The following is a 24,043-nucleotide window of genomic DNA, read 5'->3' on the forward strand; positions in this document are numbered from 1 at the left end:
TTTTTCATATATTATTATTAACCATTGCAACAGTCTGGAGAGGTGGGTGTGATCATACCTATTTCATGGATGAAGAAACTGAGGCAGAGACTTGCTCAGGCATACAAGAAACAGGAAGTGGCCACACTGGGGTGAACACCTGTTTTCTACCTGATTCTGGAGTCTGCTCTCTCTCCCCTTTATAGGACCCCCTGACTGTTCTCAACCAACCTGGTCAGTGGGAACCTCTTTAGGTCAATATGACTGCTGAATCCAGTTGTCTTGTTTAGAACAATCAGAACAGAGATGTCTTTCATTGGTTTGAACAAGAAAAGCACATTGTAATAGATGTGTTTGGGGCCTCTTTTAAAGGGGATTTGCTTCTTCTATGCTGTTGTAGGATATTGGAGGGATTTTGCCAATATAATATACTTTCCAGCCTATATCCTTTTCTGGGAATTTTCACTTATTTCTCTTAGTATTCATCACATGGGGTATCAAACTGAAAAGTTTGCTATCTTAGCTACTAAATTCTCAGACATGGTAAAGTTTTAGTTTTGCTTTTACTAGACATTAAAATGTGCCAATAAGACACATAAACATTAAATCTCACCCCTGCAGTCCATTCGGGGGCAGAAAAATCGCTTCTCTGTGGCACAAAAGAGACTGCCACTTGGAAAACTTGTACAAAACAAGCCACGATTTAGAGTGTTTTTGGAGGGCAGAGAGTGATGTTCCTTATCTGACTGCACATACTGATACATTGGAAACTGTGATTTATGCAACCTGACATTGACGTTCATTTAGCTCAGATTACAAGTGAAGTAATTCACTCCTTAATGAAGTGTACCCTGCATGACATATTGACCATGGGAGCTGACAATCATTGCTTTAAAACAGGCTTCAGGTACATTTTCTTTTGTCATTGAAAGTAGGTTATCAGTTAATAAACTTAAAACAAGGCCTGCTGACCTGCCATTCTTCTAAGAAGGACTTTACTGGAGCATGAGAGAAGCACATACCCACATTAACTATTGAACAGAGGGAAAGTGTGAAAAACTACATCAACTCAAATGTTCAATGGAATAGCTTTCCTGTGCATTTATACAAATTTCCCCGGACTTTTCATTTAAAAAAAATTTGAAACCTGCAAAAAAGTATAAAACATAGTACCATAAATGTCTGTGTATTTCTGCTCCTAAATAGTAGGAGTACTAATTAAAAGCTTCACCTGCTTTCATCAATTGTTAATATTTTGTTGTATCGTGCACTCTAATATATATGTATCCATAATGCGCACACATACACAATTCTAAGGTAAGTTACAGACATCATGACACTTCACTCCCAAATACTTTAGCATGTATTTCCTAAGAATTAGGACATTCTTAAGTAAATTACTATTATCACACACCTAAGAAAATTAACGATTCAACAATATGGTTACATATAAAGTTCATATTCCTCAATAGCCCCCAAACTATTAATACTTTATATTTATCTTTTGAAAATCCAGAATGCAATCAAAGCTTGCACTTTTCTTATGGTTGTTAGGTATTTATACAGAATTTTATGAGGAGCAGAAATCAACTCTTAGGAGCTTTGATCCACGGTGATCTGACAGCACTAGTGATAAAACACTAGTGATGCCTGTGCCAAAATATTCCTAATGAATCCCACCTATAAAATACATAAGCCACATCAATCATTTTTAATTGATACCTCATTTTACTATTTTTAAATTAGTAAGCACATGGAAAATACAAATTAAAAAGCACACATCTTGAATGACTGTGTGGTTTAAGTTTTCAAAATAACTGGAGGGTTAAAAGTCTGTTATCTAGAGGGTTCATCTCACCCCACTCAGAAAATAATAAAAAATCATGAACTTCCTGTATAAAGCAAAGTTTTTCAGCATTATGTTTAGAATATAAGTTTCAAAATAGTTTAGTTTTCTTCTAATTTAGGCTTTTACTTACTCTCTAGAAAGTAAATGTGTTATAATTAAAATTGGGAAGAAAAACTAATTTCAAAGGAGATTCACTGGGACAAATATGATGGTTTTATTGCTGTCATGGACATTTGGAGATTAAGTTCAAGAGAATGTGGTTGAATTCAGTGTTGCAAATGTACTTCTCATCTGTAATTACACATGTCTAAGGTCTTGTAAAGTGACTGTATAATTGCTGTAGAGTTGCATTAAAGGAAATATTGAGGAACTGCATTTCATAAATTACAGTTTGCATGGATCTTATGTACTCTATTTTATGTCGTCGTATTTTCATTAGCAGTGCAAAAGCTATTGCAGAAAATGGAAGAGGGGGACTGTGACCTTTTATGTTCACTTGGCAGAAGATAGTAACTTTGTTTTTAAAGAAGCAAAATGATATTATCATCTTTCCTATTACATCATAGAAAAGGCTTATGATCAATGCAATTATTTTAAAACGACAGCACCAAAAAAAGAATCCTGTCCATTGGTGGTTGCTATTGAATTTTAAAATTAGTTATAAATATTTTTCCTTCATCCTTTTTGGTAGCAGAAAAAAGATATTTCAACACTTCTAAGACAAAAATTTTACCTTTTAATATATGAAACAAAACTGTCTTAAAAGAGTTGTCATGAGATTTCTTACATTTTCAATTTTTTCTTGGTGGTATATCAAATAATGGTGATTCTTGTAACTGATAGTCTCTTCATTTCAAGAAAATATAATGCTACACAATACAATATCATCCTGTACTACAATATACCCACTTACAAGTAACCTATAAAAAAGTGATACAGTTTCTTATGAGGGTTCTAGAACTGAATATTTGTCAGGCTAAGAAATTAGATGTGTGGCCTCAGAGAACTTGTAACATAAAAAAATCCGGTTATCTTTGGATATCTCATTAAACTAGCTTTATTCAAAACTGCTAGTGGCTGATTTACCAAGGGACTTTCTGAAGACTGTACTTGAATGGTTTTAGTCTAGTCATCACCTGCATTTCCATTTCTGACTTGTTTTATTTAGAGAGCATGAACTTTCCTATATTGCTCTACTTAGAGCATTGACCAGTTCAACTATGAGAAATACATACTCTCAATGTCCAGGCAATGTGGATTTCAGCCTGGTAGTCTGTCATCCTGCGAGGATCGTTTCTTTTTGCTGCTGAGATCAACTTTATATAGGAAAATGCAATTCGTGGATTGTTCTGAAGATGCTGAAGTTGTAGCCACAGTTGCTTTGTATTTAAGATGTTAGAAGTAGCTGAAAACTGAATTACCTTATTGTAAAATCTGCAATGGCCCAAGGAAAACAACTGTTTAAACATGGTGATTGATTCTGGGAACCAGGGTAACTTAATGCTGTCATGGAAAGTGGGCTTGTATTGTCATGTGAACTGTCCACCTGTTCTGGTCCATGGGGCTTCCCATACACACACAAATGTCCATACGTCCTCTGTATTCAAGAGGGTTATTCTGGTCTCTCATAAGAAAATTCTATGTTTAAACTCATAGCTCCAGAGTGGTGCTCTGCTACCGTCCATAACAGATGGCCCCAATAAACACATGCTCAAGTCAGCCTGGCAGATTAGGTCGCAACTCTTGAGTATAAATTCAGCGTGGGCAAAGGTACTTAACTTTTTCACATACACACAAAATCAGACTTGTCCACACAAATTTCTATGAATTTTCCATGAATTTTCTTTTTTCTTTCTTTTTTTTTTTTTCAGTTTTTATTTATTTATTTATTTTTGAGGCACAGTCTTACTTTGTGTGCTGGGTAAAGTGCCGTGGTAACTTACCTCACAGCAACCTCAAACTCTTGGGCTGAAGCGATTTCCTTGCCTCAGTCTCCCAAGTAGCTGGGACTATAGGCGTCCACCACAACACCCAGCTATTTTTAGAGATAGGGTCTTGCTCTTGCTTTGGCTCAGGCTGTCCTGAACCTGTCAGCTCAGGCAATCCACCTGCCTTGGCCTCCCAGAGTGCTAGGATTACAGGCGTGAGCCACGGCGCCCAGCCTAAAAGTAGCTTTTAATTGCTATTTCAGTTTGCTCTGTTTCTTAGTTTGTCCACCTTTCTTCTGTCTTTTCTTCTTCTTTTTCATGATAACAGCTTTTTCTCCAATAAACTCTTAGAATGTCCTTCTGCATTTTTGGAAGCAAAATTAAGTCCTTGCTTAGGTTTACGGACATTCTTCAAACCTGGATTTGAATTCTGTTGTTTTAATTTTTCTTTATTAACACAAAGCATGACTCTGAGTTTTCTTCCCATTAGTTTAGAATTGTTTAATTTCAGAGCAAGATGAACAGCGTCTGTATTCTCAAAGAGAACGTAGCCAAACCCTTTGCCGAGTCTTGTGGCTTGGTCTCTCACAATCCTCACTGCCACGATAGTCCCACAATCCAAAAAGTGTTTCTCAACAACAGAATCTTCAACTTTGTAAGGGAGATTCCCCCAAAATACCAATCTCTTGTCCCTAGACGAAGTCTCAGATGCAAGATCAACTCGAATATGAAATCCATCTGCAATTTGAGTCCCATTTCTTTTCAATGCTTTTGTAGCAGCACTTTTGTCCTTAAACACAACATAGGCATTAATATTTTTCTGATCAGAATGAATTTTGTGCTGTATTGCTGCCAACTTTTTGGATAAATTTCCCTCTGCTGGAATCAGAGAACGAAACCGTACAGTTTCTATTTGTCCATACTCTTTAAAAAAGGATTTCAGCTTCTTTTTATTACAGGTGACGGGCAAATTGCCAACAAACACAGTTCTCTCATTCTTTAATCTCTCCTCTTCTTGGCTGATCTGAATTTTCTTTCTTTGACTTACAACTGTGTCATCTACACCAAGTACTTTCCTATCTGCAACCTTAACATCAGATTGAGAATTTTTTCCTTTCTGGCCTTGTTTCTGGCGAATTTCTCCTTCTAAATCAGCACCTGCTAGAGCACTTTCCTTGTTTGCCAACTTTTTGTCTGTATCAGAGTGTTTCTTCTTCACTTTCATTTTTTTTTTTGCAGGTTCTTGCAAAAGTGGTCTTTGAATTTGAGATGCACTTTCTTCCTCCTCATCCCGCTTCCTTTTTCTAGCCGTTTCTTTAGGCACAGACACGTACACAGGTTGAAGCTGAGGCTCAAATGAGCTGAAGAGGGGATGCCAGGCGACCTGGGTTGCCTCTGGAGAAGAGCTTGTTGTGGGATAAACTGTTGGTGACTTGTCCAACCAGATAATCCCCGGTCGGATTCCATCCCCGGTCGGAACACCATCGTCTCGAATTTTCCATGAATTTTCTTATGACTCCAAGGTCCTCTTGGAAAAATATGACTCCCAGACGCCAAGGCCTATGTATCAGGTGTTTCACTTTGTAAAAGAATTAGGATCTTATGTTTTTATTTTTATTTTCTAGTACCTTTGTTAGGAGTCTAGCAATACACACAAAAAATGAACAAATGATAAGCCTACTGGATTTTTACCATTGAATGTCCCTGCATAACCAGCCTCCAGATCAAAAACTCAGAACATTTCTAGGACCTTGGCTGTCTCCCTGATATCCCTTTAATTCAGTAGCCCAAGAAGAGCTTTAGTATCTTACTAATTTTAAACTCAGCAAATAAGCTTGCTCTACATTTTGCCCAGTCCCGTTGATTAGATCTTCTTCGTGTTAGTAACGTCAGAAATACAGAAGGCGCCACCTCCTCACTCCTCTCACTCACTCTCAAAGCTGACTTCAAGTGGCTGGCAGGTAGACAAGATGGAGAGGTGATGCCTCACTGTTTTCTCACAGAAAACTCTCAAATGATGTACATGTGGTTTTTCACCTTCATGCTTGCAGAGTGACCGCTACTTCATAGTCTGGTTTCAGAATGGGACTGCTGAGAGGAAATAAAATAGGATGTTTTGAGGCATTTCCCCAAAGGGTTGTAATGTAAGCAGAAGGGACGGTCCTGCGGCAAGGACTCAGTTGTATTGATCAGAAACTTTAGTTACAGCAGACAGGAAGCTGGAATTCAAGTCCCTTGCCCACAATGAAATGGGATTACTTGTTCTTTTATTATTAATAGGTTTGAGTTCTCTGTGGATTCTGGTTATCAAACTTTTGTCAGAAGCATAACCTGCAAATATCCTCTCCCATTCTGAGGGCTGTCTGTTTGCTTTACTTACTGTGTAATTGGCTGTGCAGAAGCTTTGATCAGAGAACAGAAGCTTCTCTGAAGAAGATAGGCACATGGCCTACAGACACATGAAAAAATGCTCATCATCTTTAATCATCAGAGAAATGCAAATCAAAACCACTTTGAGATATCATCTAACTCCCATAAGACTGTCTCACATAACAAAATCCCAAAACTACAGATGTTGGTGTGGATGTGAAGAAAGGGGAACACTTCTGCACTGCTGCTGGGAGTGCAAACTACTAAGTCCCTTTTGGAAAGAAGTATGGAGAATACTCAGGGATCTAAAAGTAGACCTGCCATTTGATCCTGCAATTACTCTACTAGGTGTATATCCAAAAGACCAAAAATCACTTTATTAAAAAGATATTTGCACCAGATTATTCATTGCAGCTCAATTCATAATAGCCAAGTCATGGAAGAAGTCCAAGTGCCCATCGACCCACGAATGGATTAATAAATTGTGGTATATGTATGCCATGGAATATTATGCAGCCTTAAAAAAGATGGAGACTTTACCTCTTTTACATTTACATGGATGGAGCTGGAACATATCCTACTTAGTAAAATATATCAAGAATGGAAGAAAAAATATCCAATGTACTCAGTACTATTATGAAATGAATTTACAAGTACTCACACTTTCACATGAAGAATAGATCAAAACTATGGCCCAGGATGAAGGAGGGATGTGGAGGGGATGGGAGAGTAGAGGGGAGGTCAGATTGAGGGAGGGTGAATGGTGGGATCACATCTACAGTGCATAATGCAAGGGTACATGTTGGATCTACTAAGTGTAGAGTATAAATGTCTTAACACAATGATTAAGTAAACGAGATGAGGTATATATTAACCAGTGTGATGTAAGCATTCCTAATTCTATATGAAATCAGCACATTGTACCCCATAAATGCATTAATGTATACATGATCTATGTGTTTATGATTTAATTTTAAAAAATTAAAAAAAAAGAATGCTGGAATTTTCTGAGTCAACTAAGCAGAGTATTTAAATGCATTAAATGCTGGGGAAATACATAACTAGGAGGAACTCTTGGATAACTAACTCTTTAAATGTCAAAAGGTAATGTGGACCTCTTTCTGAATCTATTATTCTTACTGTCTACATGACCTTCCCAGCGTAATCAATGCTACATCCGGAAGAATCGCCCTGTGAAATAGTTTGTGTTCTCTTTCTTGCTATTAAAGGGACAACAGGGAGTGGGGGGTAGGCAGAGGGGAAGGGGAGGTCAGTTAGTCTCAGCCCCCCAAGCTCAGGAGCTGGCATGGAAGGAAATGTACTGGAACCATCAACTCCTTTTCAAGGGGTTGTCAACTCAAACTTTAGAAAAATAATTCTAGAGATGTTAATATTTTACTTTAAGCCCTTTGATTGTGTAGGGCATGGAAATGGGGGTGGGATCTAGCATGTCACTGAAATTTGCAGCTGATGCATGTCCACCATTCTGAGAACTGTATCCTGCCTGTATGATTTAGCATGACAACCAGATTATATTTATACAATTAATTAATGTTTGCTTGGCCACTTTTATCCAATTTCTTTCTATAGCACATAAAAGAGAACCTGACATAAATTTCTCTTTCAAAACAATTGACTTAGCAACTGCTGACCTTCTGTTCTGTCATTCTAAGGATTGATTGGATATTGTTGAATTGTTTCATTCTACAGTAATTAAACATAAAATTAATTATGCTGGTAGCCCATTACTTCTCTGAACCAAGGACTAAGTCATTCATTTTCGCTTGGTTACTTTGAGAATCTGCCATTTGATGAACAAGGAAGAGAAAACCCTACTGTTGCAAACAGAAACTAAATATTTTAAGGCACATTTTAATGGCTAAAATATAATCTGAATGCCTCTAATTTCCATATGCACAGCATATTGAATTTGTTTAATGTAATTCAGGCCATAAATCTTTTACCTTATGATATGGTCATTTAAATATTTTCTCAGGTGGTTAATCATTTAGAAAACATATCAAAGAACAATATATGGTAAGAAAGAGAGATGGCAGATGAATTAAACAGGAAGTGTTAGGAAAGCCATCACACATCTCTAATTCTTAATTTGGTTTTCGGCTCACCTGAAATGAAATTTACTTTGAGAGTCATTTTGTTAGTTTTGTATCGACAGTGCTTAACATTGCCCTGCAACTCTAAGCATTGGATTTAGGACTTGAGAGGCACGTACGTATGACTGGACTAAATTATCAAAATGCATGTGCCGATAGAAACCAAAACAGGTTTTTGCAGTTTTCATTAGTGCTGGTCACATTAATTTAATTAACATGATTGAAGACAGTACCACCGGATGAAGCTGCAGACACCCAGCCTTGGCCTGTTACTCACCCATAGGCTATAAAATGACAAACCTCACAAATGGGTATGCAATTCAGTGTATTATATATTTTGGGCTCTGCCTTTTCCTTGTGGTTCTGGGGAATATGTGGTGATGGTTTTTGAAGTTCACAACCCTGGTTGGCATTTTAAATATTGAGTAGAATCTTGGATTTTATGCTTTAAGCTGTCATTGTTCAGCCTGATGGGCAGTATGTTTCTCTACCTGGAAGTTGTGTCTCCTCCTTATGCCTAGACCTTTGTCTTCCTAACCTTTTTGTGGTTCTGGTCTGGGCTATGAATCATAATACCCCACTTTCCTGGCCATGGGGGTGGATTTGGTGGCTCTTTTCAGAATTAATCTAGTTGAGAATAATAGAAAAAAATGTCCTTGTGGTAGACCAGTTGTCTACCCAATATCCATTCTCTTCTGTCCCCTTATAAAAAACATCCCACTTTTTTCTTTTTAAAAACTCCCATTTAAATATCAGACAATGCATAAAAAACAAAAATGCACTTCATATTACACCACACAGTATGGTCAGTCATAAGGACGTACACTCAATGAATGTATTTTTGTCTTTTTGAAAACCTTTCAGGAAGTGTACCTTGCAAAAAAAATGCCAAGAAAAACAGAACTGTCTGTAAGTAGGTTAATGAAACCGACCTTTTGGAAGTGTAGAAATCAGAACAACCCATACAGATCCAACACACACCAAGCCCCAGAGCTCCGCTTCCCACAGCACGTCTTCTACACTGGACTGGAGCAGCCGCAGAGCTGCCCCTTCCTCCTGGGGCACCGGTGCCAGGTCTCGGGTCTCGGGTCCCTTCCTTTTAGGAGCTGGTTATCAAATACTTCTTTTTCCCAGTAGCTCAGGCAAGGCCTCTGTATGTATTCCTCAGCCATCTTGTAACCATCCACATCCACCCAGGATGGCGCACATGATGGCCCCGGCAGCAGCGAGTCCACGATGAACAGATCCTGTCGCCATGCGTGCGCACCAGCATACTTTTTTTTTTTTTTTTTTTTTAATGTTAGGATTGTTTCTGTTTGAAAATACTCATCTCCTTACACTGTCCTGGAGCCAAATGTGACCTTGTCCCTCATTTCTGGCCAATGTGACATAAATGGAAGTCTATGATGTGCACTTCTGAAGAGCAATTGTTCTCTGGATAAAAGGCTTAAACTCAGCTGACCAGTGATCTTTCTGATCCTACTCCTCTTCCTCCTTCTGTTTGAAACTTACCCACCATGGGCTACCCTTAAGGTTGCTAAGAACAGTGGAGTAGGAACCGGGAGGCTGCTGGATCATTGACAACTGGCTCAAATAGCTGTGCTCAGCCTGGTCTACTCACTCGCAGAATTATTTCCATGTGATAAAGTGAAAACCTCTATTAATTATAGTTTTGTTTACTATGAATGGGCTGCTGTCATATTCAGTAGGACCCGGTCTTACTGGGTTATAATCCTTTTCCTGCGTTAGGGTGGATTTGTAGGCAAAATGAGTCAATCCACACAGAGTCAAGAGATCAGTAACACATCCTGGTCTTGTGGCCGATGTCTGTGCAGCCTGGAGTCTTGTTACAGGAGCTAATGCAACCTTGTTCTGCTGATGTTTCTTAAAGTTGGCGTATGTTACTTACAAATAAATGAATTCTTGGAGATACGAAAATAAAAACACACTTTCCATTGCAATGAATATTCAAAACCTATTAGTACTTCGTTAGCACCAATTCCCTGTCCTCTGGGATGGGATGGAGCCTGGGTTCTTGATTTGACAGTGCTGGTTTAGGGGGCTTTGGAAGGCCATGCAGTACTCTTGGACCTCGGTTTTCTCATCTGCAAAGCAATGCAAATGCATTAGAAGTTCTCTGGGATACCTTCATGTCTCAATGATTATGATGACATGGTCATTTCCCACAGAAATGGGCTAGGAAGGAAGGCATGAAAGAAACAAATCAATTATGAAAGAAATGTACTTGGAGATTTACCATAAACAACTACTCTTACAAATTAATAAAAAATAAAGATGTCATAGCACTAGCAGGAATTTGCTGTGGATGTGATCATATAGCTCCTGAGGTATCAGACTGTGAAGGTGCTGAACATAAAGGCAAGAAACATGCTTTTTCTAAGGATTAAATTACTTCTAACCATTGAATGTTAGATCTGAAGGTGACTTTCATTATCACATATGCAATTTCTTCATAATAATTACAAATAACTACATACCGTGAACTCTGCTAAGTGTGTGCGTTATCTCACTCTTCAGTGATGCTTTGAGATATACAGTATTATCATATTATTCTCATTCTATAGCTATTTATTTTATTTTTCAGTTATAATTTGAGTAATTCCCAAGTTGAAAATAGTTGGGGCTTACTATTTGCTTTGTTGATTCCAAAGCTGATTCTTCATTTTCTCACTGCATATTACTGGAATAACAGATTCCAAAGGATATGTTGATTGAGAGTTAATTGGGTAAATTCAATCCAAACAATTTATCAATATACCAGTGCAAGAGAGGATATTCCCTTTGTATGGGTCAGTGGGAATTCAGAGGCACTCATTGAAGCAAAGTTGTATTGAATTGGGAGAAGGGCTGAGATAAACAATGTCTACATGCTTGAATATGCAATTTAATTGTCTTTGTAACAAATGTTGGATTAGGTTTGAGAGCCATCAAATGGCTTCTGTGCAGACCATTTTGCCCCGTGAACTGGGTTGAAGGGAGAAAAAATGCTAATATTTGTTGAGCCCCTTCTGTGAGGCAGGCTCTGGGCTAGGTCCTCTTCCCAGTGCACCTTGTTTAGATATCAAGGTAGTCCAGGCAAGTAGGTGTAACTGATTCCATTCACTGAGGAAGAACAAAGAGATGGAATAACTTGCGGAAGGTCATGCAGGTGTGCATGGTCAATGGGGCTGTGAATTGGGGCTCCAGAGCCCTTACTGCAGGGGGAATGTGGCAGGTCATTTTTCCAAGTTCCATCATGGGAACCATAGACAAATTCAGACATCCAGAGAGTGAAGAGAAATAACAAGCTATAGATTGGTGCTGGTTTTGTATTCTGAGTTGACAAAGAGCTGAGAATGAACTTTAACCTGAAGAATATTTGTTATATTGGCTGTATAATTACTAAGCTTGTTTTCATTTTCCAAAGGTTTTCTCTGGAAGCTCTAGGCCCAGGCCAAAAGCAAACTTTTAGTAGGTTTTACTGATTTGATGTCTAGGCTTTGTCTTCCTAGCACGTGGAGTGGACAAATGAGAAGACAAGATACCCTGGCCAGGCTATTCTTCTGTCTGCAGGAAGGAGCTTAAATTAAGCTATTTCCAGCTGAGGTGAGTTTTCTTTCCTCCGAGTGAGAGAAAACAGAAGAGACAATTCCTCGTCACTTGAATTGAGGAACAAAGGAAGATAAAATGTTTAGGTATCCCAGCTTACTAAAAGGTAGTGGAATGGGTCTGGGGGCACCTGAAAATCCCTGGTATTCCTTGGATTATCTCTTTTTTCCTCTCTCTTCATTCAAGTTAAGACCTGTAAATTCTTTGAGACCTTCGGGGAGGTAGGTAACAAAAACTTCCTCTTTGTAACCCTCTAACCCCATCTTAGTGCGTAATAACACTTATGCAAGGACATTTTCCCTCTGGAGCAAACTTAAAATATTCTGTTGCGGGTTAATTCCATTTCCTTTCTTCTCTCTAGTGAGGAGAGGGAACAGCTGTTTACCATGTTCCTGAAGTGGAATTGAACGCACCTGAACGGAGTGGCCTCGAATCAGCCTCAGACCTCCATTATTCAGGCGAAATAGCATTGACAAGTCAGTAGTTCTCAAAGTGCTTCTCTAAGCAGCAGCAGTCGCCCCTGGGGACCTGCTGCACATTCTGGGGCTTCACCCTGGCCTCCCCAATCAGAAATTCAAGGGGCAGGCCCAGAAATTGGGGTTTTGACAAGACTTCCAGGTGAGTTTCACACTCCCCAGAGTTTGAGAACTATTGATATGAGCAGGTATTTTGATCAGATATGGGTGGTTATTACTAATAGTCATCCTAATAATTCATGATTTTCTGTGTGTGTATGTCTACATGTAAGAATGCTTATATTTATGTATTAATTTTAAGGGAGTTTTTTTTGCTAGCAATTATATGCACATTTCTGTGATATAAATAAAAGTACCTTTTGTCTAGGCTCAGAAGTTCAAAATTGACAGTTTGACTGTGCCTACCTGGCCTTGTGTAATAAGGGTTTAATTTATAAAAATAAAATGCAGGTGGGAAAACAGAAAATGATGAAAAAGAAAATCCTTCAGGGAGCCACTATTAACTTTTCTGTTTTATCTCTCAGACTTGTTTCTTAGGCTAAACAAGCCCATTTGATTTAATTACAAAGAAATGAAATTAGACTATTCATACGTTCTTCTAACCTGTTTGGACCAGTTTTATAAAGAATTAGAAAACTAAGCCTTAGCTGGGCTTCCATTTTTGTCTTAAAGCTATTCATTTTTTAGAAGAGTTTATTTCAAATGTTGTTTGGGTTCTTTATGAGACATAATTTAGACTTTCTTAAAGACTATTGCCTGGTGCATTCTGTACACAGTGCTGCTATAGTAAGAAATGTATTTCAAAGGTTTAACTGATCAATTCCTATCTCCGTTGATTCATCAGCACTTTCCCCCTGATTGGTTTTGACTGAAAACATACCTTTTTTAGAAATATTGCTCAAATTTAGGACCCGTTCTACTCTGGAGATAGGGTAAAACTAGCGAACGTGAGGACTAAACCTTTGGCCTTTGCCTCTTGAGAACACAAGTGGAGAAAGATGGTTAGATGTGGTTATGACTCATATAGAAGAGCTGTGACCTGAGGGAAGTTTTGTGTTTCCTTCAATATTTTAAATATTGTTACTATAAAATGGTAATTCTTATGCACTTTGTAACATTTCCATTTCAAACTTAATTCTTTACAGAAACTTTCATGATCCTGTGATCAACAAGATGCCCTGCGGCCATTGTTCCATGGACATGCTATCTTTTCTTTTAACTCTTGTTAAAGTTGATCTATACTAAGGGACTGTTTTGTTCACTCAAGCTTCGCTTTGGAGGTCTTGGCTATCCCAAAGTGAAATTAATGTATTGCAACATTCCCAAGACGCCTTAAATTGAGGCTTAATCATTCAGTTTCTCGTGCCCAGTCAACATAATCCCTATTCTTTCCTTTCCTCCAACTTTAATGAGATAGAATTCACAAGTAACATCGTATACATTTAAGATGTACAATGTCATGGTTTGGTATACTTAAATACCCTATTTTTGAAAAGGCCAAGGAAACACCTCCAGGCTGGAAGACTAGAGACACAGAGATTTTCCAACATCTTCATATGAACGTACATTGGCCAGCAGGGAATCTTGGTCAATCATGTGCTTTGGGGCATGATCAGATCTGTTTTCTTCTCTGCTATATGACAGCACTAAGCCTAGGCTTAGCACAGGTATAGTCAATGAAAATTTGCTGAAAGAGTGAATGAAGGAATGTATTTTTTATGCTTATTCAATGGGGCAACCAGGAATTCTACTGTAAATGACACCTGGAAGGATATAAGACAAAGCTTGTAAAATACTTCATAGAAACTTTCAGAACATATTAACCCAGAAGCTCGTTTTTTTAAGACTATTAAAATGATTGGTTTTGGGATCTCAACCCAAGTTGTTGAGATGTTCCAAAATATGGCATTTATTTACTCCAGTCCAACTTTTGATAATAAATACCTGTCGAAGTAGATGTAGCCTAAGTGTCCAACAGCTTATTTGAGAAAATAACTTGCCTAGAATAATCAAGAGTTTTCGAAGACCACTGGTTACCATCGACGTAAATTATTGAGACATGAAACATATCACATCCATTTCCAAATCCTTTGAACCTTCAAAGATATATTTTTCACATATTCTACTTACTTGGAAATTTTTGTCTTGCAAATTCTTCCCTATTTTGAACAGAAAATCTTTTCCCATTGTGCTATTTCTTTTCTTCTCAGGCTGTCAGCATAGGGCAAAAAGTGGTTTTGCTTTGAACAGAGCAGGGAGTGAAAGAGCTTATTTTTAAGTTAACTTGAGATGGCATATATTAAAAAAGGAAACTGATATAGTATGCACTCAATATCAGACAGTGTTGTTTTTTTGTCTTTTTTTAATTATTATTCTCATTTTTTAAATTATTAAATCATAGCTGTGTACATTAATGCGATCATGGGGCACCATACACTGGTTTTATAGACTGGTTAACACTGGTTTTCATCATACTGGTTAACATAGTCTTCCTGGCATTTTCTTAATTATTGTGTTAAGACATTTACATTCCACATTTACTAAGTTTCACATATACCCTTGTAAGATGCACCGCAGGTGTAATCCCACCAATCCCCCTCCCTCTGTCCACCTCCCCCCTCCCTCGCCTCCCTTTCCCCCTTCCCCCTATTCTTAGGTTATAACTGGGTTATAGCTTTCATGTGAAAGCCATAAATTAGTTTCATAGTAGGGCTGAGTACATTGGATACTTTTTCTTCCACTCTTGAGATACTTTACTAAGAAGAATATATCAGACAGTGTTGTATTTACCAATACTAACTCATGAAATATTAATATGAATTAGGTACAACCATTATCCTCATTTTACAGGAAAATTGAGGCACAGACAAGTTAAGTAATTTTCCTAAGGTCGCAAAGCCAGGAAACAGAAGAACTGGGATTCAAGCACCGTTTGGCTCTTCCTTGCTCCTGTTGTGCCTTGAAACCTTCCTGGGACTATTGCTCTAATCAGGCGTCCTCAAACGGGGCCAGTTCACTGTCCCTCAGACCATTGGAGGGCCGGACTATAATTAAAAAAAAAAAAAAAGAACAAATTCCTGTGCACACTACACATATCTTATTTTGAAGTAAAAAAACAAAATGGGAACAAAATACAATCACATCGTCTCATGTGGCCCGTGGGCCGCAGTTTGAGGACCCCTTGGTTTTGCCTCCAATCTTGGGTTTAGGGGTGAAAGGTTCATATTGAGGATTTATGGATTAGGAGCTGTAGCAGCTGCCTAAATTTTCCATTGTTCTGATATTAAAAGTGGTGAGTTTAAAAACCTGACATTTGTAAAAGGAAATTATTTCCAAATTTGGAGGTAGGGGCTTTCCTCACTATTGAAAAGGGAATTTTATAAGAATGAAGACATTTACTGAGAAAAATGTGATGTTTCACCTGAATTCCAATTATTTTATTTTTTCTAATGGAGTTAAAAGTCTCAGAGATGGTTGCCAAGGAAAGGTTTAACTAGAACTAGTTAAAGGGAACTAGTTTGCTCTTTTCCTTCACCCAACCCTGCAGACAGTAAAAATCGCAAGAAGAAAAATGGAGAAAATAATATTATTAAATATAGCACAGGTGCTATTTTCATAGCTGTTAGGAAGTTTTAGCTCTCCTATTTTTTACATTCTCTATGATGTTTTATTACCATTTCTCAGATATACACATACTGCCAGAGAGTCCAAGATTACTAGGGAATTCGGTTTTATTTGCTTTACTTGTTTCAGGTAGGAGGGAAATTGTGAAAGAGCAGAAGAAGAGCCAGAGCCTGCCAGGTCAGGATCTACCTTTAACTTGGCATTCAATTGAATACAATTTTTAGAGTGCAGGAGTAGGGTTTTCTGATTGTATTTATTTATTATGGTGATACTTGTTCAACTTTACTATGGAAGAATAGAAAAAAGACAACTACCACGAGTTTCAGCTTTTTTAGACTAGAAATCAATTTGATAACTGACGCCCAAAAAATCCTCCCCAGGAAAAAAATCTACCAATACTATTTTCAATTAAAATTGGTAAAGAAAGATATTACAAACTATTGACATAAAAAGAAATGCCTTTTATTTTGAGAGAAAGCAAGGTAATTCAACTTGCAGAGTTCAACATTTTGCAAATTCAGGTTACAAAATGTTGCAGCCCTTCAACTCTTGGTTAGTGGCTAAAGTCTCGAAAGATAATGGGGTAAAGTCTCAATCCTTAATATGTAACGAACATATGCAAATAATGGAAAACATTGTCCAACTGCCAGTTCTTTTGCCACGTTACCAAAGATTGTTTTTTCATAGTTTTAGTCATTGAAGTTAGTTTTTCTTCCAACTTTTTCCTTAGTAAAAACATTCTAAAATCTCCATGCTTCCAACTGAGAGTTGATAAATATTGCACAGAAAGAATTAAAGCCCATCCATTAAAATTTATGACACTTATGGTATTTGTATACATATGACCTTCAAGGTTATATAAAGGTGCTCAATTAATCTTTCTGTTTGGTTTTTATTTTTTCTCTTCACTGTTAAGATGATCTTGATAAGGAACAAAAATGGCCAGAGCCAGCACCATCTTGGACCAAGTTACCTGAATTTCCTGTTTGATCATATTCTATTGAAGAATCGTTCAAATGCAAATGCACAAACTAATGGTGGTATTGAGGAGTAAGTGGCCAGCCATGGGGAAGGCGGGGGTGGATGGAGCAGAGAGAAGCACAGAAAGAGACCACAGTGTTCTACCCTGCTGCTGCTGGTGTTTTCAGATTAAGATGGAGGATTAAGGAATTTTACTCAGCAATTTGAGATGCTTTGTTAGGGACTGAGGAGATTTGAGCTGCTTTGTTCTCAAACCACATGTTAGTGAAAAAGCAAACAGGCACTTAATCCTGACAGACAGCAGAACTTGACATCAATTTGCCCCTTGGGAGATGACCAGGAGTTCTCCATGACGGGCTAAAATGGCCAGCCCTTGTTTTCATGGAACCTCATGCCAACATTCCATCCTAACCTGTATTTCTCAACAATGTGGCCATAACTTGGACAGCTGGGTTGACCAAGTTTCTAGATACTAGGGACTCTTGCATTCTTTCTAAAAACAAAACAAAACAAAACCTTTTAAATGCAAATAACTTACCAGGTACTAAATATTTCAGCAGATTTCCAATGGTTCTAATATTTTGGTCATTTAGTCTTAAAATGAAATGTAGAAAGAATAAGAATTTTTTTCTTTTGAAAATAATGGATGGTTTCCTCTAACAATAAAATCACAAGGCAACCTATCAATTTTGGAGCCCACACATGGTTGTGAAATAAACATCAATTTTAATGTAGATCTTGGAGGTTCTACTGAATAACCAGTTATACTTTAAGGTCATGTCCTTCAAAGTCAAGTAGGACAAAAGCAAACAAAATGAATAGGAAAGAAACTAATGGCTACTTGAATTGGATTTCATATATTAGAAAATTTAATGTGGACACTGTTATATAGTCTGGCACACAATCTGAAAGTGTGCTAGAAAAGCTAATTTTTCCATCTTGAGTTTGTGCCACCCCCAATCCATTGCCCTAACGTGCTCTTTTAGCAGCCTGTTGATTTACTGAATGTTGGCATTCACAGGGAAGCCATTTTTAAAATCAGAACTGAAGCAGGAAATTTATAAAGCATATTTTAAAACAAATCCCCATTATATTATAAAGAGTTTCTGGTTGAATGTTTAGCTTGTATCAATAGCTCCTGTGCTCTGGTAGGATGTAAAAAACGGGCTATCTTAATAATTAATTAAAAACAAGTTTTGTCACCAGTGCAAGGCTGTCGTGTTTCACACTATCTAAATATACAACTTTGAAGTAAGCCAAGCCTTTGCTCCTGCCCTACCCTTTCCCCACTCCCTGCCTTAGGGAAAATCTACATTTTTTTGCCAACACCATAGGTGATTTTCTTCATTCCTCCATAAACTCAATGTTTTATTCTTTTTTTTTTCCTTGCAATTTTTGGCCAGGGCCAGGTTTGAACCCACCACCTCTGGTTTATGGAGCTGGCGCCCTACTCCTTTGAGCCACAGGCGCTGCCCAATGTTTTATTCTTAAATAACCATGGAGTTGTTCAAATAATCCTTCTTTCAGAATTAGTGCAAGCTTCTGTATGTTTAAATTAGCACCAAACTCAAATGACCATAAGCACACGATGAAAGAATATCTTATATTTTAAGAGAGAAATGGTTGTCTTTGATTTTGAAGTTTTAATTTGAGGGAAAAAATTGCCTTTGCATCAGCCAATGAAATAACACATAAAAGTATTTGTATGCTTTGTTGCCAATTCTGAAGGCAAGAGACTATTTCTAATATTTGTTTCTCCTTAATTATTTGTTAGAAAAACCAGGGGGATGGAAATCTGAAATTTAAAATATTGTAAAGAGACACTCTCATTTTTTTTAAAACAGTCTAGGCTAGCCTTCAGATAACTGCTGACTTGTGTCTTTGCTCTCTCCTTTTATGAAGGTTTACCAGGTATATTATAAGGATCAAAATGCAGGTTGAACTAAAATCAGAAACACTGTATTCATTTATTTAACTCTGGTACAGTAGAGCAAATTCAGGGTGACTCAAGGGACACAATGTCTTGTAAAACATATGTACTTAATATAAGGGTCATAAAACTTATTAAATTAAAAGCTAGGGTAAAAATAGGAAGAAAATTTATGCTGCTGTCTAAAATAGCAATAATTTGCCTTTGGCCTTTCCCTTTCCAAGTAATATGGGTTCTGGTCAAAAGAAAAAAAAAGTCAACTTATAGAATCTTCATTTTATAGGACCAAATGCAAATCTCTTTTAACTGCACTGTGCATTTTAACAGGCAAGTGATATGGCTGAAAATAGAGTAGCAAGAAGATAAACTGTTAAGCCTTGAAAAACGTACTTGTGTCTAAGTTTTAAGGTTCTAGGTGGCATTGTTTCTGAACCTGAACAGCAAGCCCTGTTAGTGTTAGCTGGTATCCAGGAAGAATAGCTTAAAGGATGTAAGGACACTAGAAAAGAAATCTTTTTTAGATAGTTGATTTGGCTGAGGGCCAGAAGGACAGGGATTAGGGAGCTGGCCTAGGCACTCCACTGCCTTTCAGTCAGGGCACAGCAGTGCTTCCTTGTACAAAACTTTCTACCCTTGGCCAGGCAAACTTTGGATTGTAACAAAATCTGTATGAACTGGGAAACTTGAAGGCGAGCCCACCTTCCTATTCCTGCCTCACTTCTGCTGCCCATGGCTACCCTGGTGTGGGAAACAACACATTACTTTCACAATTTCAGGTTTTGGAAGTGAGGGTGGCTTCAACTTTTTAAGCACTTGTATTCCTTTTTAACTCATGCAGTTAAAATACTTTGAGTTTGCTCGAATGTTTATTCTTAACATGATAGCCATTTTCCTAGTTGGGATTCCTAGGTATAACACCTTAGGAATTTGAAACCACAATAAATACCAGTTACCTTGAACTGTATTCATACAGGGATTGGTTCAGAATTTTATCTTTGCCCAAAAGTCTTAAAGCTGTTGAGAGGGGATGTGCTGGTCACTAATTGCTCTCAGACCCCTTCTCTTCCTTTCCTTGCTTTTCTGTACTCCAGGGGGGGTCAATTCTGGGAAGGACGTTGCCATCTGGCCTCTTTGGAGGTTCTGCAGAAAAGTATGTACTAGTTAGGGAAGGAGACAGCGGCTGGACTCTCCAGTCTCCCACCTTCCAGCCTGCTTTGGAGGTGGTTCTGGGCAATGGCTGCATCTCCTCTGAGGCCGCAGACCTGCCCCTTTGCTGTTGTCCTTTCATGAAGGGTGGCAGTGGCTTCCTGCCATTGCTGCGTCTTGGCGATCTCACCATTCTCGCTTGGACTTTTGGTTCTTCTGACAGTTTTATGACTAGTTCTCCCATTTAAATCTCTCTGTTGAATCATCAGGTGGCAATTCTATTTTTCCTGACTAAACCCTGACTAATGCAGGGGCCAACTGCTTCAATGATATTAGTTCAAAAGATGAGAAACTCTGAAGTCTTTTGGGTCTTTGTCCAGTGGCCGGTGGGCAGGCCAATACATCAGCAGTTACTGTGGCAATCAGTTTTCTTTTTACAAGAAGCGGAGCACACTGTTTTAAAGGTGAAATGAGAAAGTAGGAAATATCCAAAGTCTTTATAGGATGGACATTTTAGGACACAAGAGAAGTCACACTGAGGAGGCCACGTGGATATGGTGTTGACCTTGGCAAACGCCCTTGAGCTGAATGGCACTGACCATGGAGGCCTTCCTGTGGCCCTTGGAAAAGCTCAGCTAAAACCCTATAATCCATTTTTCTTTCTTCCTTTAAATCTTTAAAAAAGAATTCTATAACTAACTAGGCTGCTATTATAAAAATAGCCTCATTTGAACTAAGACGGGCAATATTCCCAAACACACTCAGAGGCCCTACTGCTAATTTACTCCAGTCAGTACAGCAACCCCAAACATGGTGAAGCAGTTTTGGTTTTTTTTTTTCTTTCTTTTCCCTTCTTTTCTACATACATACTTTGTTGTAGTCCCTCACAGAATTAAAAATCGTTCCCATGATAAAACTCCATAGGCTGCTGTCTGGAATGGGATTGCCTGAAAGAGTTCTGAACGCTGCCAGGAGGAGGAAAGGAGGAACGACGGGGTGGGGTAAGAGAGAACCCAAACCTCAAACCAAATAGTCGTCATTCAAAATACCATCTTGAATGCTGCATTTACATGGACCTTGGGAACATAACCTGCGGGGACTTTTATCCTGCCTGTCCAGTGACAGCTCTGCCTGGTCCAAGGGCCAGCACTGCGGGTAACATTGCCAGTGAGTCGGATGACTGGAACTGGAGTTCTTTCAGCTTTTAGTTTCAGAGCCCTCGGGGACCCACTTGCCATTCCATACACCGACACTGGCTGGAGCTCTGTTTTCAGTGGGCTCTAAGTGGGCTTGGGAAATCTTGACTATGGAATGCTCATTTTCTTTTTTTTTGAAGACTTTCTTGTGAACCCACCAGCTTTGTGAAATTTAAGAACATTGTTCATTGTGTAATTACAGATGAAATATTAGAGAAGTGGACTAATTATACATGATGCACTCAAGCCCAATTAAGCCAGCATCTGTGGTGAACGTAAAGATATTCTGTTTCACTAATAAGAAATACGTTCTCAACAACAGAGAATAAAATTGTTAAATTGGATATGCTGTGGAGATTATAAATATCCTATTAGCATATGAAATGAGGATTAACCTTATTTAATCATTGCCTGCCAGATCATCAAAAGTCATGTTGCTCCCCCAATATTGTTGCTATATCCATTCTGTAAAATAATAATGAAAAAAACACTCTTGATAAACATAGCTCACTAGATGCTATTCTCATCTACTAAATTAAACTGTTGGAGAAATTCAAGTACTTCCTTATTTAAGAAAATAGCAAAACTACTTTTACCTATTCACTGTGATATTAAGGCTGATTCAGATTTATTTATCATCTGGTGTCTGGAAAGGTGTGTCTTCTTGGCTAGGCAAATTTGCCTACTTCAAAATAAATAAAGTATACCATCCATTCCAGCTAGCACCACAAGTGACCTTTTGAAAAGTAAATTAAGGGATTGCAAATACCAGGAGTATATTCAAAATGGAAATGTGTAGGCTTAAGACATAGGGCCATGGTCACTTCAGGTATTAAGTGGCAGACTGTGAATCCAGGGATATTTGTCTTTTAATCTATGTCATTGAATGTTCCATTGGAAGATACTCACATGGCCATTGTTGTCTGTGATTTAATAATCAGACCTGGGTGGAACAATTATCTGTAGTTCAGCAACAACGAAGGGAATTTGGGGTGACACAAATTCAGGTTACAGCTAATTAAAAATATTGATTACATGCAGTAACAAAAAAACAATGACAGCAAAGTTGAAGGCAGTGACTTCATATAGGTATGCTCATAGATTGTGGTCTGACACAGCTCAGGGACAGAAATCAGTCAACAGGGTGGGCGATGGTTGGAAATCTTTGTTGGAACAGAATGAAGGAGCCGAAATTAATCTTCCTTCCTTGTTTCTTTCCTTTTCTTCCTCTCCCCTTCTCTACCTTCCTTCCTTCTGGAAAGTTATTCTTTACATTCCTTCCAAGATCTGAAGGCCATTTGTCTTTCATTCTTGTGAAAATCATATTTATAGGGCCTAGAATAAGGTGATATTTATAAATATTGAGAATAATTATGGTTATTACAACTTCATGTTTCTAATTTGGTACTTTAAAAAAAAAAAATCAACCTATATGTCTCTTTTTTACTGGAACCTTTCCTCTTAATTTGCTTAGTCATTCTTAGAAAGCAAGTTTAGTCCAAACTATAAAAACTTAGACAGAATTCAGAAGAAATTGAGAGTAAATGGGAGTTAACTGCTCTGAGGGGGACAGAGTGGTACACACCACCATGGGCCTTTGTTAGGACACCAAATCTGGGAATACTCCTTGAAGGCAGAAAAGTCTGCCTGGGAAGTTTAAATTTAATATACACATCAAACATGAAATAAATTGTGATACATTAGAAGTGTATGTTTCACTGTGGCAATTCAAAGAGAGCAAGCCCTATGCATGTGTAAACCAAAGCCCTTTTTCGTTTTCAGAACCAAAGCAGCTCAGTCAAAGAGTTTTTCTTTCTGTTCAAGGGCCATGTACCATTTCAGTTTTTCTTCTAGTCTCTTGACTTTCAAAGCCACTTGCACTGTATAGATGTGTGTATTTAGAAAAGTTTCTATGTCTCCTTTATTCTAATGAGAGGGCGATATGATGTGAATATAGTGTTAATAATAACTACTATTTTTGCTCTTTTGGAACAAACCAACAATTAAGAGTTTTAGCTTTTACTTTTGTTCTTTTCAAATTTAATTAAAAGGTACTTTTGCCTTTCAGGAGCCATTTTGACAATTCATTTGAGGGGCTGGGTGAATTAAAGAAAATCCTATGCTTTCAAATTTTAGAGGAGATTGCAGATTTGCCATGACAAGATTACTTTACAGAGACCTTTTTGTTTTTCTTTGTTTTGTTTTTCTTCCAGGTCTCACTTGGGTAGCAATTTAGCCTTGCCTCAGAATTGTTACATCATGGGCAAATGGTTTGGTCCTGACATGGGATTGTTTTGGCTTCAGAAAAGTGGTGGAGGATCTCTAGAAGTTACAAACAAACAAACAAAAGGTAGCATTTAGTGAGAAGATCAAAGGGACATTAAGGCAAAGACTGACTTTCCCTGAAACAGAGCTGGGGACCAGGCCTCGGGTCCAGAGTCCTCTTTGTAATTCACTGCTTGTCTCCAGGCCCCATGATAGAATTCTTCCATAACGGACAGAGGACTTTGTTAAATTGTAAATGAGTATTACTGCCAGGACTCCGTGGAAATATATTCTCCCCCGATAGCCCGTACATTATTTCTGCTTAGTTTGGCTCACATTTCCCGTAACTATCAGGGAGAACTTAATTCAACTCACACCACATCACTGTACAATTGTGCAGCTCTCTTAATCAACCTTTGTATCAGCCACAAATGTGCAGTATGACCTAATTTGAAAATGTCTCAAAGTGCTGACTCAAACTGTTAGTGAATAAAAGCTAGTCATTACCATTATGACACTAATGTGATGCAAAATAAAATTGAGTCGCATCAGCTGAACATTAGTTTGCAAAAATAT

General features: G+C 38.0%; 1 pseudogene across 1 annotated transcript; it reads right to left on the bottom strand.

Annotated features, from left to right (window-relative positions):
• Nucleotides 1-4,010: 4,010 nt before the first annotated feature.
• LOC128584318 (RNA-binding protein 34-like) lies at nucleotides 4,011-9,497 on the bottom strand (annotated as a pseudogene). Its single transcript, XR_008379675.1, has 3 exons — nucleotides 9,428-9,497; nucleotides 9,173-9,346; nucleotides 4,011-5,244 (listed from the first exon to the last, which is right to left on the bottom strand). The product of XR_008379675.1 is annotated as an RNA-binding protein 34-like (transcript).
• Between the last annotated feature and the right edge of the window lie 14,546 nt (nucleotides 9,498-24,043).

The sequence above is a fragment of the Nycticebus coucang genome, chromosome 4 (genome assembly GCF_027406575.1).
Source record: "Nycticebus coucang isolate mNycCou1 chromosome 4, mNycCou1.pri, whole genome shotgun sequence".
NCBI lineage: Eukaryota > Metazoa > Chordata > Mammalia > Primates > Lorisidae > Nycticebus > Nycticebus coucang.